General features: G+C 37.9%; 1 long non-coding RNA gene across 1 annotated transcript; it reads right to left on the minus strand.

The window, feature by feature from the left end:
• Positions 1-3,578: 3,578 nt before the first annotated feature.
• LOC119786413 lies at positions 3,579-12,942 on the minus strand. Its single transcript, XR_005281180.1, has 3 exons — positions 12,830-12,942; positions 8,702-8,816; positions 3,579-4,257 (listed from the first exon to the last, which is right to left on the minus strand). It is a non-coding gene; the product is annotated as an uncharacterized LOC119786413 (long non-coding RNA).
• Between the last annotated feature and the right edge of the window lie 2,190 nt (positions 12,943-15,132).

Genomic DNA, 15,132 nt, shown 5'->3' on the forward strand with positions numbered 1-15,132 from the left:
TAAATGGAGAGATTTAAATTACACAAAATTAGACCAACATATATTGCAGTGTATTTTAAAAATGCATATATTGTAGTTAGACAAGTGTTAAGGAGTCCTCATTTCATAGCTGGTTGAACCCAGCTGCCGTATGGCTTTTAAAGTTTTATCTTTCGCTTCTTTCACATCCAACCTGTGAAAGGCTTTTAGCTGGAGTCAGGGTTCTGGAGCAGCTCACACCCATGTAAACCCATGAACCCTGCAACCGTGGCACATTTGCTACTGCTGGTGGTGGCATGGTTTACCTGGAACGGTTTGTTTGTAGCATGGTTACTGCCTGTCCCAGCATACAAAAAGCAGGAAATGAGTAAGTGATGTAAGAACAGGATATTTGAATTGGAAGAAAATGAACAGCTCTATCAAAGATTGAATAACATAAAACCTGTGAGGCTGGCTTTCTGTTTTTTGCTTTTTTGTTCTTGATAATTGCAATACTGGAGCAACTGCCCAGCAGTTTTTGGCCCCTTCTCATAATCTCTGTGCTGAAGTCCACCATTTGAATTATATCACTTCAATAATTTGTGTGTGTGAATGCACCCTTAGCGAATTTCCACAGATTCTTCTCTGGCGTAGCAGTTTTTTGGAGAGGAGTCATCAAGAGAGGCTATTCGAAAATCAGCCATAGACTGGAAGAAAGATAAGAACTTTGTGACATTTGACAGTCTATATTCTTTTAAGGAAAATCCAAAGAAAGAAACATGCTTTACTGTAAAACACAACTTGTAACTTAGGCTTTCTTTATTTTACTTCTTATTTCTTTAAAAATCTCAGAATTTTCTGAATAAGCAAGGTAAGAATATTTGTAAAAAACATAAAAATTCCTGAAAGGGTATCCATATATATATATATTTTTAAATATATTATTTTTTTGTCTTAAATTCTAAATACTAACATGAATAATGCCCTCAGGGTGGAAGGTGTCTTTGAAATAAAGTATTAGTTTAGCTATAAGTCCAGCAGAAAAATTTTGAAGATTTTATTCTCCATAGCTTCTACCGGGTCAGGAATAAACCAAGGTCACTTTCAGCATCCAGGTTACCTTTAATAGGCGATTTCTGTCAACTCCCACTTGATTCTCATCCGGTTGACATGTCACAGCAAATTTTGTGTTGGTCGATAAACTGTGGCTCCATTCTGATTCCTCTGCACCTCTGGGTTTTAATGTGTGCCTAGAATGCAGCAACAGTATAAAAGCTTGTCTGTCTAAGTGTAAGAATGTCCAGCATGGGGTCGCTATGACGTAAACATAATCAGACCAAGGCTTTCTGCAGATGTCAGGCAAGTTGTTGGAGTCATGCAGACCCATTTCCTGAATTGACTTAAGTGGTCATAAATATATCGCCATGATTCAACCAAACACATTTAGAATAACTCTGTCTATAGTGGCGACAAAAATCTCATTCACACAGAGTTTTCCAGTGGTAAATGTCTGCTTCTTCATCATTCAGGAAGACAAATGCATTAAAAGCTGCCTTAGGCGATTGTGTTATAAAATCAAAACTTTACAGTTTTTGATAAAATTTTGTTCAATATACAGATTACAGGGAATTAGATATTATGGGCAATGATGAATTTGGTGCTATGAAGGATTTTTGCATGAAAAATGAAGAGCTATTAGTGGGTTTACATTAGTAGTCAACACCCGAGTAGTCATAATAGCCTCACTGTTACTCTTGGCACATAAGTTGTAGCTCTATTCAAAATGTTATCCCATTCAAGCGCTCCATGCGTCATGTTTATGATGTAAAGTGTTAGTAGTCAAACTAGCATAGAATGCTTTATTTCCAACTTGAACAGCAATGAATGGCAAGATTTTTGTGGTTTTGGCTTAAATCACATCATTTTCCTAAATGTCTACATAATACTGAGAAATCTGATTATACTGTCCATCTACTTGAAAGCTTATAGGCTGATGATATAACCTTCAATACATAAAGATTTACATCACTATCCACGAGGAGCTATAAATATGTCTTACCAAACAACTGCCTTGCTATTAGAGTTAGCCTGCCTGACATAGCTCAGGAGCTCTTGCAAAAAAGCTGAGTATTTATTTAATAACCCACCAGGTGTTGTTTTGTGATCTTTATTGCTTGGATGTGACTGCAAATATGGTTTCATTTTCCATTGTCAGAGTAGTTAGTCAAATTCTATATCTTATATGAAAATGAAATTTCCTGGTTGAGACCTTAGTCCTTAGACAGTGTCAGACTTTGTCATCAGGTCTGGAAATCACATTAAATGTGAATGCAACTATTAGCATTCCAACATAAGCACTGGCGTATTCGATTATCTTAGAGTGCCGTCAAATCAGATCAGTAGGAAGTTGTTACTTGCACAATCAGACTTCCTCTACTGACCCAACATCAGCTGCTGTTCTCTGAAACAGGGGAGGTTTTAATTAAATTCAAACATCACGTATTGCATTAACAAATGTTTAAACACATAAAACACATCACTACAACGGGTGAAAATAGATGTTGTGCAGCAATGACTGAATGATCATTTTCACATCTCTAATCATGAGGAAAACCTCCTTGATATCTGGCCACACACAGTTTGTCTGTTCCATAGACCAGCTATGAGGGTTAGCCTTACAGAAAAATTATGTATTTTGGCGCTTTATCCAATCAGGGCTCTACTTTCTCGCTGCTTACCTCAATAGACCGAGACTCAATGGTCAAGGCCCTGCTGATCTATAGCAAAGGGGAGATTGCATCTGAGAGCACCCTCAACAGCTGATTAGTGCGCAACATACTCAAGAAATTAGTCACATTTTAGCGCATATTTAATGCAGTTTGAGGAATATATTTCTAAAGTTTGACAATTCATATTTGACCAATAATTTAACAAAATTTACACTGGAGGTTTAGCCTGCCAAGTTTTCAATGAGTAATTATCACTTTGTTAGGATAATTAACATTGAAGATGTGTGAGTTTATCACACCCTGGTATGTGCTGTCTGTTGCGCGTCAAAACTGACGTTTTAATCTAATTGGGACATTTCCTCTGTCAGGATATATGGTTATAATCTTCATTCTGTACGAGGCAAAGATTTGGAAATGGAATGAGAGCGGTGTCCTATTGTGATAAGGCTGGAGCCATGGATGTCTACTTATCTGCTAATGTGTACGATGTTAAATATGATGATGTGGCAGACTGGAGATGTATAAAATGCCTTTTTTAACCATTAATCGGGGCCACTTCCTGAGAGGTGAGCCCGGAGGTTAGCAGCTGCCATTCTGAAACAATAAGCAATTTCTCTGATCTAAGTAAGATTGCAATTTCTATCAAAATCTGTTGTCATGTCTCCTGGTTATTTAATACATATAAGTTATGAAGTGTTATTTAAAGGGTTTGTCCCGAATGATCTCTTTTCATGGAAAAGAGCCGGAAAGATAAAGCCTCAGGGTGCTGAACAGAACCTATCTTTAACAACTGTCTGAAACCTAACAGTCCCATGGCCCATACCCTCCCCTCCAACATGCATAGTTGACACAGGTACAAACAAAAGACAGGATACAGTGGTAGCCGCAAGATTTTGAACCAAGGAATTAGACAACATTTTTATTGACCAACCTATTTAGCAGCAGGTTGGAGGTAAGCTAACAGCAAAGCCAAACACTCAAATTATGTTTCTATAGCAGTGATCACAACAATTTAACACCCAAATAGACCAACCAAAGTTTCTCTAATTTTGAAAAAGGTCTCACAAACATCCAGTTCAATTATCAGTAAAGGCCCTGTGAGAGCATGTGTACTTTACAATGAGCATGAAAACCATAGAATACAAGGTTTGGGAATGGGAAATGTTTCAAGGACCTAAAACCTGGATGAGTCGCAATACAAGGGTGACAAAAACATAAGTATGACATGATCCTGGGATCGACTCTAGAACAGGCACAATCAAACAAAGGTAAGTCTTTTCAGAGTTTTATTTTCAGAGGAATCACAGAGTTTGATAATCCTAGAAACGGGCGCACCAGTGAGGCTCTGACTGGATCGTTCTAGGGAAAGAGACTCAGTGGGTAATTTGGCTTCAGGAAGAATCATTGGAGTAAAGAAAGGTTGTTCGGCTCTTATAGTTTTCTCATGCGGTGATAGGTCCGAGAGAGGTAGTTGAATCGTTTGGATTCCAGTGGGAATCCAACCTGGACTCAGTGACTCACTTCTCTTTCTCAGGTGAATCAGTTGGGAGCTCATCCTGCCGCACGCACCCTGAGAAGAAAAGGTTAGAGATAAGCACCCAACACAGATACCCAACTAGTAGGACTAACACACACACACATAAAGCAACTAACAATTAAAATACACTGCTACCAACTGCACCCCTAATTAAAAAATATAATGAATATTTCTTTTGGATATTCATAAATAAATGTTGTCAGTATAATCATAATAATTTGTTATGCAAATATTTTTTGACATCTCTGCATACCTACAAGACCCTCACAGCTCACCATGGATTTTTGCAACCACAGTATGTACACCACATCTACCTTATCAGCTCAGTTATAATTACTTACTCAGTTATTAAATGGAAAAGTAAAATATAATTAGCATGCTTAGTAATGTACAGATGGCTAGTGACAGTACAGAGTTTTGCTGATTTTATTGGGCAAAATCTGTTTGGGAGCTAAAAGAGTCTTTGTTATAATTTACATCTGGAAGGCAATGCAAGGTGTCGATACATGGAAAAATATTACATTTTTGACCAGAAAGACTCATGCAAAGTCTTGGATAAGTTTTACAGAGTGATTTAACCAATTGCCCTGCAGTCCTTTCGCTAGGGGCAATGGTGAATTTTTTGGCAAGGGGGTGGCGTAGTGGTTAGGGCATAGAGTTTGGAATTCAGAAGTTCTGAGTTCAAGCCCCACTCCCACTATGGGTCCCTGAGCAAAACCCTTGACCCCACTCTGCTCCCCGGGCGATGGGTTAAATTCAGAGGGGATTTTTTCCAGTGTGAGATCAATAAAGTTATATTATTATTATTATTATTGCCAGCCGTTTGTGTAGCTCATAAAGTATAACACAATTCAGTGGAATAGTGAGAGTGTATTAACCTAAGCTTCACACCTATAAGTTATTCAATGTTGCTAAAACATGGAAAAGTATTACAAAGCTCCACTTTTTTACTTAAAATGTTAACTTTTAGAATGTAAGCCTTTTCAATGACTGGATTTATATTTGTTTGCAGTGTAAATTAAACTATTCAATCACTGAGGGAGCCAACAATATGCCAATATGTTTAGTTTACAGCTAAACATATTGACATGAACAAGATATGCAGTCATAGAAGATACCTCCCAAATGTAATATGTGTCACAATGTAAATTACTTTAAACTGGTTTGTCCAGCATGACATTGTGCTCACTAACAAGGTGTGTCTATTAAAGGCAAGTGAGTAGAAGGGGAATATACAAAATGAATAAGTGGGCAATTATATGAAACCAGTTTCTGTAGATGGTGACACATTTATTATTGCTTTTAGGAGATATGACTGAACGAGGGTTAGTCTGGATGTATTTCGGAAATTTGAATCAGATGTGAACCTCCCATGACCTGAAACTATGGTGTAACACAAGAGATTATGTTCTCTTTATTCGCCTTTTTTTTTTTTTTTTTTTGCATTTGGAGATTTCAGAACAATCTGAGACTTACAATAAAAGTAAGCTGATCTTCATCTCCATTTTACCCCCTAAAACCTGACAGCCAAACAATACTTGTTTTTTTATGGTTGCTATTGATAACTTCAACAAAAGTCTTTACTCCTAAAGAATGCCATCTATTGTGCAAACAGCAGAGCAGCTGATACAGTAATCCTGCGGTGTCGGTTATCTGGAGATGTAAATACCTGGCTGGTGCTTGTATCTGAACACCAGGCCACTCACTGAGCCTTTATGAATGCTTGTGTGCGCAAAAGCCCCTCAGGAGACAGAGCCATGTGCGTCATAACACAGCTCAGCCTATTATCTAGAGCAGAGGGTGGCAGACGAGGGGAGTGTTGGGGTACCCAGAAAGGCGATACAGAGCTCAACAGGGAGAGCGGATACAGAATGATGACAGCTGAAGTCAATGATTAGATAAAATTGAAGGAGTAAAAGAATGTCAGGAAAATTAAAGGGAAGGAAAAAAGAAATGTGAATCAGCCAGATATTATTTAGTTTACTATTCAGATACACAATAAATAGATAAGCATAACACAATGACATGCACACATGTGATATGGGATTTACTGACCTGCTCATTATGAAATGGATTAGAAGACAGGGGAGAATCAGCAGAAAGATGTGATCATAATCATGTTTAAAACAAGTAAATTCATCAAATCTCCACTAAAAGATAGGTCAGCTTATTTATTATTTAAACGAATAACAATATGTCCCCAGAAAGTGGTACAGAACTGTAAAGTGCTTTTTGGCAAAAATAAATCTTAGAACGTGGTGTGCACAGTTATTAACAAAGCAGAATGTGCATTTATATGAGGCTAATTGACAACAACCCATCAAAAGTTACCTAGCATCCTTTTTATTAATAAGAAAGCTGTCTTGTTGGTCCAAAGTAATATTTTTATCTTAAAAGTTTAAGGGAAATCCTCATAATTAACAGAAACAAAAGCTTTAGAACATCAGTCTGTGTATAATTGTGAACATGCTGGATTAAAGCATGTTGCATGAGATGCTTTATAACAAACCCTGCTTCTCCACAGTTTGGCTGCTATCTTTGTTTGTCTCCATCCTTTTTTTTCCTAACAGACCTCTAAGGTCTTTATAGTACGACAGACTATTAGGGCCAGGCTAGAGATTTTTTTCTTCTATTTCGACAATAAAGTCGTAACATTACGAGAATAAAGTCGTAACATTCAAGATTAAAGTCGTAACATTACGAGAATAAAGTCGTAACATTACAAGATTAAAGTCGTAACATTACGAGAACAAAGTCGTAACATTCAGGAATAAATTCATAAAATCACGAGAATAAAGTTGTGAAATTACAAGAATAAAGTCGTAACATTATGAGAATAAAGTCGTAACATTACGAGAATAAAGTCGTAACATTACGAGAATAAATTCATAAAATTACGAGAATAAAGTTGTGAAATTACGAGAATAAAGTCGTAACATTATGAGAATAAAGTCGTAACATTACGAGAATAAAGTCGTAACATTACGAGAATAAATTCATAACATTACGAGAATAAAGTCATAACATTACGAGAATAAAGTTGCAATCTTACGAGAATAAAGTTGTAACATTACGAGAATATAGTGATAATACCACAATCTGCTTCAGAGAAAAAGCTTTGAGCTCCGACCAGCATAAGATGGCTGACCAACCTGAGTCCACTTTCAACTACTGTCCAATTTGATGCTGGTGTGCTAAAAGATTTCCTCCAAACCATAGCCAAAGTAACTTCACATAATGCTCGACAGTCCTCATTTTAGGGAACAAAGTGCTTCATGTAGGGGTTGTCATGAAATTCAACTTGTTTCTCGTAATTTTATGACTTTTTTCTCTTAATTTTATGACTTTATTCTCATAATTTTACAACTTTATTCACGTAATGTTACGACTTTAATCTCGTAATGTTACAACTTTATTCTCGTAATTTTATGACTATTCTCGTTGCGACTTTATTCTTTTAATTTTACGACTTTATTCTCGTAATTTTACGACTTTATTCTTGTAATATTACGACTTTATTCTCGTAATGTAACGACTTTATTTTGTAATTTTATGACTTTATTCACGCAATTTTACGACTTTATTCTAGTAATTTTATTACTTTTTTCTCATAATGTTTCAACTTTATTCTCGAAATAGAAGAAAAAAAAAATCTCTAGCCTGGCCCTAATACTCGTATTATAGAGCTGCTATATTTATATGACATTAAATAATGCTCACATGTGTTACCACTGCTAATTTGGCTCTGAAGGCAGCTGGTAGCTCCGAATACAATGTCAATTTGTATCACCTATCACCTAAGCTGACGTTTGTAGCTATAATTAGACAAAATGTGAAAAAGTTCAGATATTTGTGAAGACTTTTTCAAGACACTATTTACAGGATGAATAAGAAAATAAATAATCCATCGTAAAACACCACCATCTAGAAAAAGTTTTTCTCAAACAGTCATCATATAAAGCATAAAGATCCACACGTGCTCTACCAGGATTTACTGAGGAGATGAGCAGTGACATTGCAACTGTCCAGATGGAAAGAAAGTTGAAAGTTTTATCCCTGCAGGTGGTTGTGCATCTTGTGCTCCTAATCTTTTCACTAAACGTCCATATGGCCTCTCAGCTGAACCCTAAAGCCGGATAAGAGTCCTCAACTCTCCAGAGGAAACCACGAACCACAAAACAAAATACATGAATAGAAGCTGGGCAAAGGTAAAGCAGGAATCCACATTTCCAACTCAACCTTATCTAGACTATTTTTCAGCCGCAGCATCTTATTAGCTGCTTTTTTATACTTTCTCTACACTAATTATATTGCCTTTCCTTCTTATAACAATTGACTTATTCCTTTGCTTTGTGTACTGTCTGCAGCACCTGCTGCAACAGGTTGAGCAGAAACATAGCATATTTGTGATTCAGCAGAGGGTAGAAGCAACCAACGTCTGTCAGAGAAAAGAACAGCTAAACGTGGATTAAAGGACCTAAGCTGGGTGAAAGAAGGCGTCATAAAACAGTGTTGAGGACATCTGTGTGTTCACCAATTCCAACCATGTGAGTTCAGGAGCTTCCAGACAGGGAGGGGGGAGAAGGCCGTGTCTGAAAAAGGAAAACCAGAGTGGATGTCAAAGGGTCAATCCTAACAGTGTGTAGGATAAGAAGTGTTGTGGTCTGTTTCCAAGATAATAAAGTTTACAGTTTCCACACGTCAACCAACCTCAAAGACAATGTCCTACTGTAGTTAAGATAAAGTGAAACATTTACCGTGATAAAGAACTCGTCAGACAGTCAGAGCAATAACTTAACTGGGATCTTTTTCGTATTATTAGGCCAATCAAATTACAGACTTATTTGTGTCTAAATCAGTTGCATTGTCTATTGGTAAGTGTTTAAAGCAAGAATAACTGTTTGGTTAATTACAAGCATTGTTTTAGATAACTGAAGCAGCTAAATAGAGAGTAATTGTTTTGGACTAGACACAAATCATTCGACGTCCACTTCTGAATTTTTCCCTGCAAGAGATCAATTTTGTAATCACTGGCAAACACGGAAACACACACAACCACAGCTAGTGCACAGCAAAGTGTTTGCTGCTCTTTCCTTGTAAGTCAATGTTTTGCATGTGCCAGAACAAGAAATCCAGACATTTCCTGTGGAGCCGCAAGAATGTGGGATCACTTAGTCCCGCATGCGTTGTTTTTGTCAAATTCAATTTTGTTGCAAGAGCTCAGCGGGATTGCTATGATTTGGGGATTTAAACTGGATACAAGAAGTCCAAGTTTTAAGGTTGCCAGAGTGTGTGTGAATGTTGTTTTTAAATCTGGGTATCACTCTGCGACGTTTGGTGGTAAATGGTGGGTTTGTGAAAATGTTTGTTGACTTTTTGAAATCTAGTGAGGACTTATTTTGAGACTGGTGGTTTCAAGCGTCATTTCTCTCCAAACAATGTTAGCTAATCCAGTGGTTCCCAAACTGTATCGCTTTCAGTACCTGAAAAATAATGATGCAATGGATTTGTTTTTGCAATTGTTACAACGATCCAACTATTATTACAAAGCAACTAAAGAGGTTTATCATGACAGAACAAGGACTGTTTCTGTCTAACTAGCTATTTATTTTTTATTGCATAAATGCTAATTGGTTTTAGAAAATAATTTTTTTAACTATTGAAACAACAGTGAGCATACACTTATATATGCATAATGAGGAAAGATTACTACCCTTGACCAGGATATGGCTTACTAACACCTACTTTGATGCATTATTGATTTTGATTAAATTATCAAAAATGTAACTTTTCTAAGGGGTGCATAACCCTGATAACCACCAATCCACAATCTTTTACTGACCTTTTTTATATTCTACCCATGGCTGCGAGGCACAAAACTATGATCACAAATCGCAATTTATCACAGTTTTTTTTTTTTGGTAAACATCCATGTTTTTGTGTTGAGTTATGCTGTTTTAGGCTGCAGATTATATCAGTGTAAAGGAACTGCCGTAAAATATCTGCATGGTCTAGCTCTAGCAAAAAAAAATGTACATTTTGGAATTTTGCGTTCTTTGTAAAGTGGCATCAAAGACGTTTCTGCACTGTCCAGGTATAACACATTTTTAATAATATCTGAAGGCTAATAATAAATTGATAAACATATATGCTTTACCATCATGGTACTAAGGCAGAGCTTGGAATACTCATAATACTTAATTTGACTCCATTTTAGAAATGCTTTATGAAGCATATTTAGATATTAAGTATTAAGTTGGTAACTGATTATCAGATGGATTCCTAAATGATTCAAGTCAGTATCAAAGACAAATACACCTGGATTGGAACATCCAGGATCATTTAAGATTTCTGAGCCAACATTTCTCTTTACATGTGGCCTAACTGGGACTTTCACACCATCCTGAATGACATGAGGTCTGCGAGAACACAGGAGGCTCTGTTTGAATGTTTTGCTCCATGTTTCGGTTTGTTGCCATGGCTCTTGTGAGATAAAAGCAACCAAAAGATAATTTTACACAAGTCCTTCTCTGTTCCTCGTCCAGTTTGACCCACTCTCCTCACCCGACACCCGACCACCCACTTTAATGATTACCCAAGGTAAACTACAGCACAAAGACCCCCTCTTGTTTTCTTTTCCCTCCCACAAGCCTTTTATTTTTCTCTTTCCCCAGTTTATGTTCTTGCTCTGCTTTCTTTTCAGTCAGTAAATGTCAGAGCAGGAAAATTTATAACCTGCACATTTAGCTTGAGGAGCCACAGTCAAACCTCAGCATTGTTAAAAAGCAAAGGAATTTAGAGTGGGAAAAAAAGTCTGCAAACACATTTCTCATTAAATACAACAGTGCTCATCAAGATTAATTTCATTTCCTTTTTGGTCTTGTAGACAGCACCACCTGGAGCGATATGACGTGAAAAGAAAAGCGTAGTACCTAAGCAGGTTTCTGCAGCAGTCTCCTTCTCTTGTTCATGATAACCATGCCTCACACAGTGTGGGCCAAGTATCATTATCCCAGCTTGATATTCCCAGTGTATAATTAGTGTCATGCATACGATGGCATTCCTGGAGTGTTAATGATGCTGGTGCAAGTTTAAATGAAGGGGGGTGGGGAAGCAAGGGTGTGTTGCATCCTTATTTGTAACTTTCCCCCCCTGTTTGTGCAAATAGCTTTCCATACACCTGCTTTGGTTGTGTCACTGTAATTACTCTCCCTTCTTTCAAATCAATAACCTATCAGACTCTCTCTCTCTTTCTCTCTCCTTCTCTTTCACCTCCATCCTCCTCCCTCTCCTCTCTGGGAGAGACTGTTGAGCAGGCTGCCTGGTCAAAGAGAGGTATAAGCAATGATGTCTGCAGCCTGCGTCAGAACCTCAGGGGAGCGTTTACAATCTCCTCAACCAAAGCTGAGCCTGCGATCGACATCACTGCACAGTAATCAAATCTGCAGCGCCGACGGTGAATTTCTGTGCACCCACGTCAATTTCTGTCTCCTGCTTGAGTTTGAGAGAAGCAGAAACGTATGGATGGTCTTTCTGCGAACACAAGTTTGACACATGCAGACGAGCCTGTAAGCAATCCATGGCCTTACGTATACACAGAAAAAATGCAGTTGTTAGAAAAAAGAAATGGATAGTTATGGTCTTGCTGTTTTATTTTTTTTCTATGAAGGTGACTGAATCTTCTTTGGTCTGAATGAACACATCCATCATTAAACCCCCCCATGGGCCATGGCTTTCAGACAAGAAGAAATAGATGGATACATCTGATTTTCTGCCTCACAGTGCATATTTCCTTCTGAATATTCATGCCGTGCCCAGACACTAACATTGTAGCGTGCTACTGGCTGTTGGGTTTTTGAGTGAAATGAGTCATCTAGAGTGTGGTTTGCCATTATATTTGACTGCATCACAGAGTGGCATAAACACTGACCTAAGAGTAACAACACAAGTTTTGTTTCAAAGCTGTTAGAGACGCAGGGTGGGGAGAAAAGACGTCAATGAGTCCAGTAATTAGATTTGTTTGTTCAAAGGATAGAACATGATACTCCGTTCAAATGAGCTGATGGTGTACAAATGTATTTTATATGTAGTGGGTTAATTCCCACAGAGCTGTAAAAACACGAATGAACACATGAAAACTGAGATACTGACAAATTAGAAGTTTTACAGTCCAGAGTGACTGAACCATGAATAACAGACATAGTGTTGCATATTGCTCAAGACCAGAAAACTTAAAATCTAAATGCTGTGAGCTCAGCTGTTTGTGTTTCTAATCTATGAAGTCTCCGCCAATTTGGAAAAATGCTTGCATTGACCTCAAAACTATAACTACGGTTGCGGAGAGGTGCAAGCGCACTTCAAATGCTTAAATGCACAACAAAAAAGCATAAGTATTGCAAGCAAAAATAAAATAAGAATAGCAAACCCACAAATAAGAAATGTAAAGGGATGCAAAAAAAAAAAAAACGCACCTTAAGAAAAGCTGCAAACTAGCTCTGGATAACATCAATGCTCCAGACCTCTAGGGAGAGCTGATCATCAACTCAAATGGGACCAAATCCTTCAGTGCTATGCAAATGTTTAAAGGATTTATAGTAAAACTTACATTTTCCTTTCTTCCTCCATATTTCTTCTGGGCAGGGATCCCATTTAGTCCATAGATATTACTTTGTAGTAATGTCTATGATGCCCTGCAATGGACTAGCGACCTGTCCAGGGTGGACCCCGCCTCTCGCCTGTAGATAGTTGGAGATAGGCACCAGCATCCCTCGCGACCCGCTTGGGATAAGCTTAATAGAAAATGGATGGATGGATGGATGGATGGATGGATGGATGGATGGATGGATGGATGGATGGATGGATGGATGGATGGATGGATGGATGGATGGATGGATGGATGGATGGATGGATAATGTCTATGATCTGGTCCCATAAAAGTTGATGAATATATAAATTTTCCAAAACTTTGAACACAACACAATGCAACAATAAAAAAAGTGCTCAGCAGTAAAGTTGTTTGAGTTAAATATCATCTTTTCATCTGTAATGTTTTTACGTATAGTTCACTTCAGGCCAAATCAGATGACGAGTTTGGTAACTTGTTTGTTTCTTTTAAATATAAAGCAAACAGTTTTCTTTACCACATCCCACAATGCGACATATGTGGGCACAGGAAGGCATTTGCCCCAAGCTTGCAGCACACACCTGGCAGCTGAGTCAGATCAAGGTCGAATAACCCCCCCACCACTAGCAAACCACTATACAGTGGGGACCCACACAACTCTGCTAAGGCCCCCTCCTACAAAAGGTTCCTGTAAGTTTATTTTGGGCTGCACCCTATAGTAGTTATGAAAGAAATTAAAACTGAAATGAAGCTGTTTAGTTTAAGCTTCATCCAATGTTTTAACAAACTATAAATTATTTTAATAATAATTATTGAACTTTATTGATCTCACATTGAAGAAATTTACCTCTGTATTTAACCCATCCCCTTGGGGTGCGGTGGGCTGCCATTGTGCAGCACCTGAGGAGCAATCAGGGATTAAGGGTCTTGCTCAGAGACCCAGAGTGGCAGTCCTTCATGCAATAAACCTAACTTACTTTTTTGTTATTTTAGAATTATTGACCTTATTAATTATTTTATTGTTCGTGTCATTTCAATTATTCATTTTATTCTCCTAAGTTATTCATGATATTGAAATACCTCTATGGCACTCACTGCATGATACTTTCCCTATGTGTTTTTATATATTTTTTTTTTTTTCATTTACAGCACTTTGAACTGTCTTGTAACTGAAATGTGCTATATAAATAAATATGCCTTGCCAACAGTGGTCTCACATGCATCATTTCCTCTTGAGATATGAAGTACTGATCATCACCAACATTAGAATTTGTGTTTTAATAAACCTTAAAATAAGGCTAAAACTTCTTTGTAAGCTCGACTGCATGAACTTCTGCGTATGTATTCTGAGCGGCCAGCTCAAACCAAAATGCACTACATGACCTTAAATGGCAAACTTCCAGACAGATGACAGCTGCTGTTTTCCACACCGATTGTCATTGGGCTCTCAGCGTCTGCTGAGGCCTGACTGTAAGCCTGGTGAACCAGCCCTGCAGCAACAAGTCAAAGGGGAAGAGGGAGGGACTCTGAAGTAACCCATTAGCTGGTTAGAGCTGTCAAAGAGGCTGGGACCGCACACACAGAGCGTTTGTGCTGCATGTACGTCAGACAGCAGCTGCGGTTCATCCCTCCCACCTTCTTCAATAGCATGGAAGCCTGCCAGCTCAGCCTTAAGACAGGGACAGAAAAACAAGGAAGTGTTTGCATTTGGAGACCTGCTGATATACGCCATAATGCATGCACACAAAAGAGCTTTAAGTGATTGCTCATGGCCTTCCTGTGGAGGTGCCTATAAAAGATCTGCACACGCACACGTATCCCTAAACCATCCATAATCCATGACATCTGCTATAATCCTGCTTGGCATTTATTGTACAAAGCAGAGCTACCATAACAGGTGTCGTGCCATGTTTAAAAGTGAGTTAGACTGGTTTAAGCTTATGTGCGTCTGGTAGCTAATGCAAGAATGCAGTAGGGCGTAAAAATATTTGGCTGCAGAGCTATGAAGGATGTTTAGCATTTTAATTATACAGAGCATGAAGTGACGCGTTCTAACATTTTGCTGTGATTTTCACTGCAAACTTTTAATTTGTGAAAAAACTCTGAGAATAAAACAGATTATGTTGCTAGAAGATTTACTATTGGCTGGAAGATTTTTGGTTTAAATTAAGTTTATCCAAATTATCTGTTGTGACATTATCTCCTTAGAGTTGTCCAATGTTCTTTCTCTGATGCAAAACCAGAAAGCCAGAGTCTAAGGTAGGCAAGGCAAGGCAAATTTATTT

Source organism: Cyprinodon tularosa, unplaced genomic scaffold (genome assembly GCF_016077235.1).
Source record: "Cyprinodon tularosa strain WSP-4 unplaced genomic scaffold, ASM1607723v1 ctg270, whole genome shotgun sequence".
Lineage (NCBI taxonomy): Eukaryota > Metazoa > Chordata > Actinopteri > Cyprinodontiformes > Cyprinodontidae > Cyprinodon > Cyprinodon tularosa.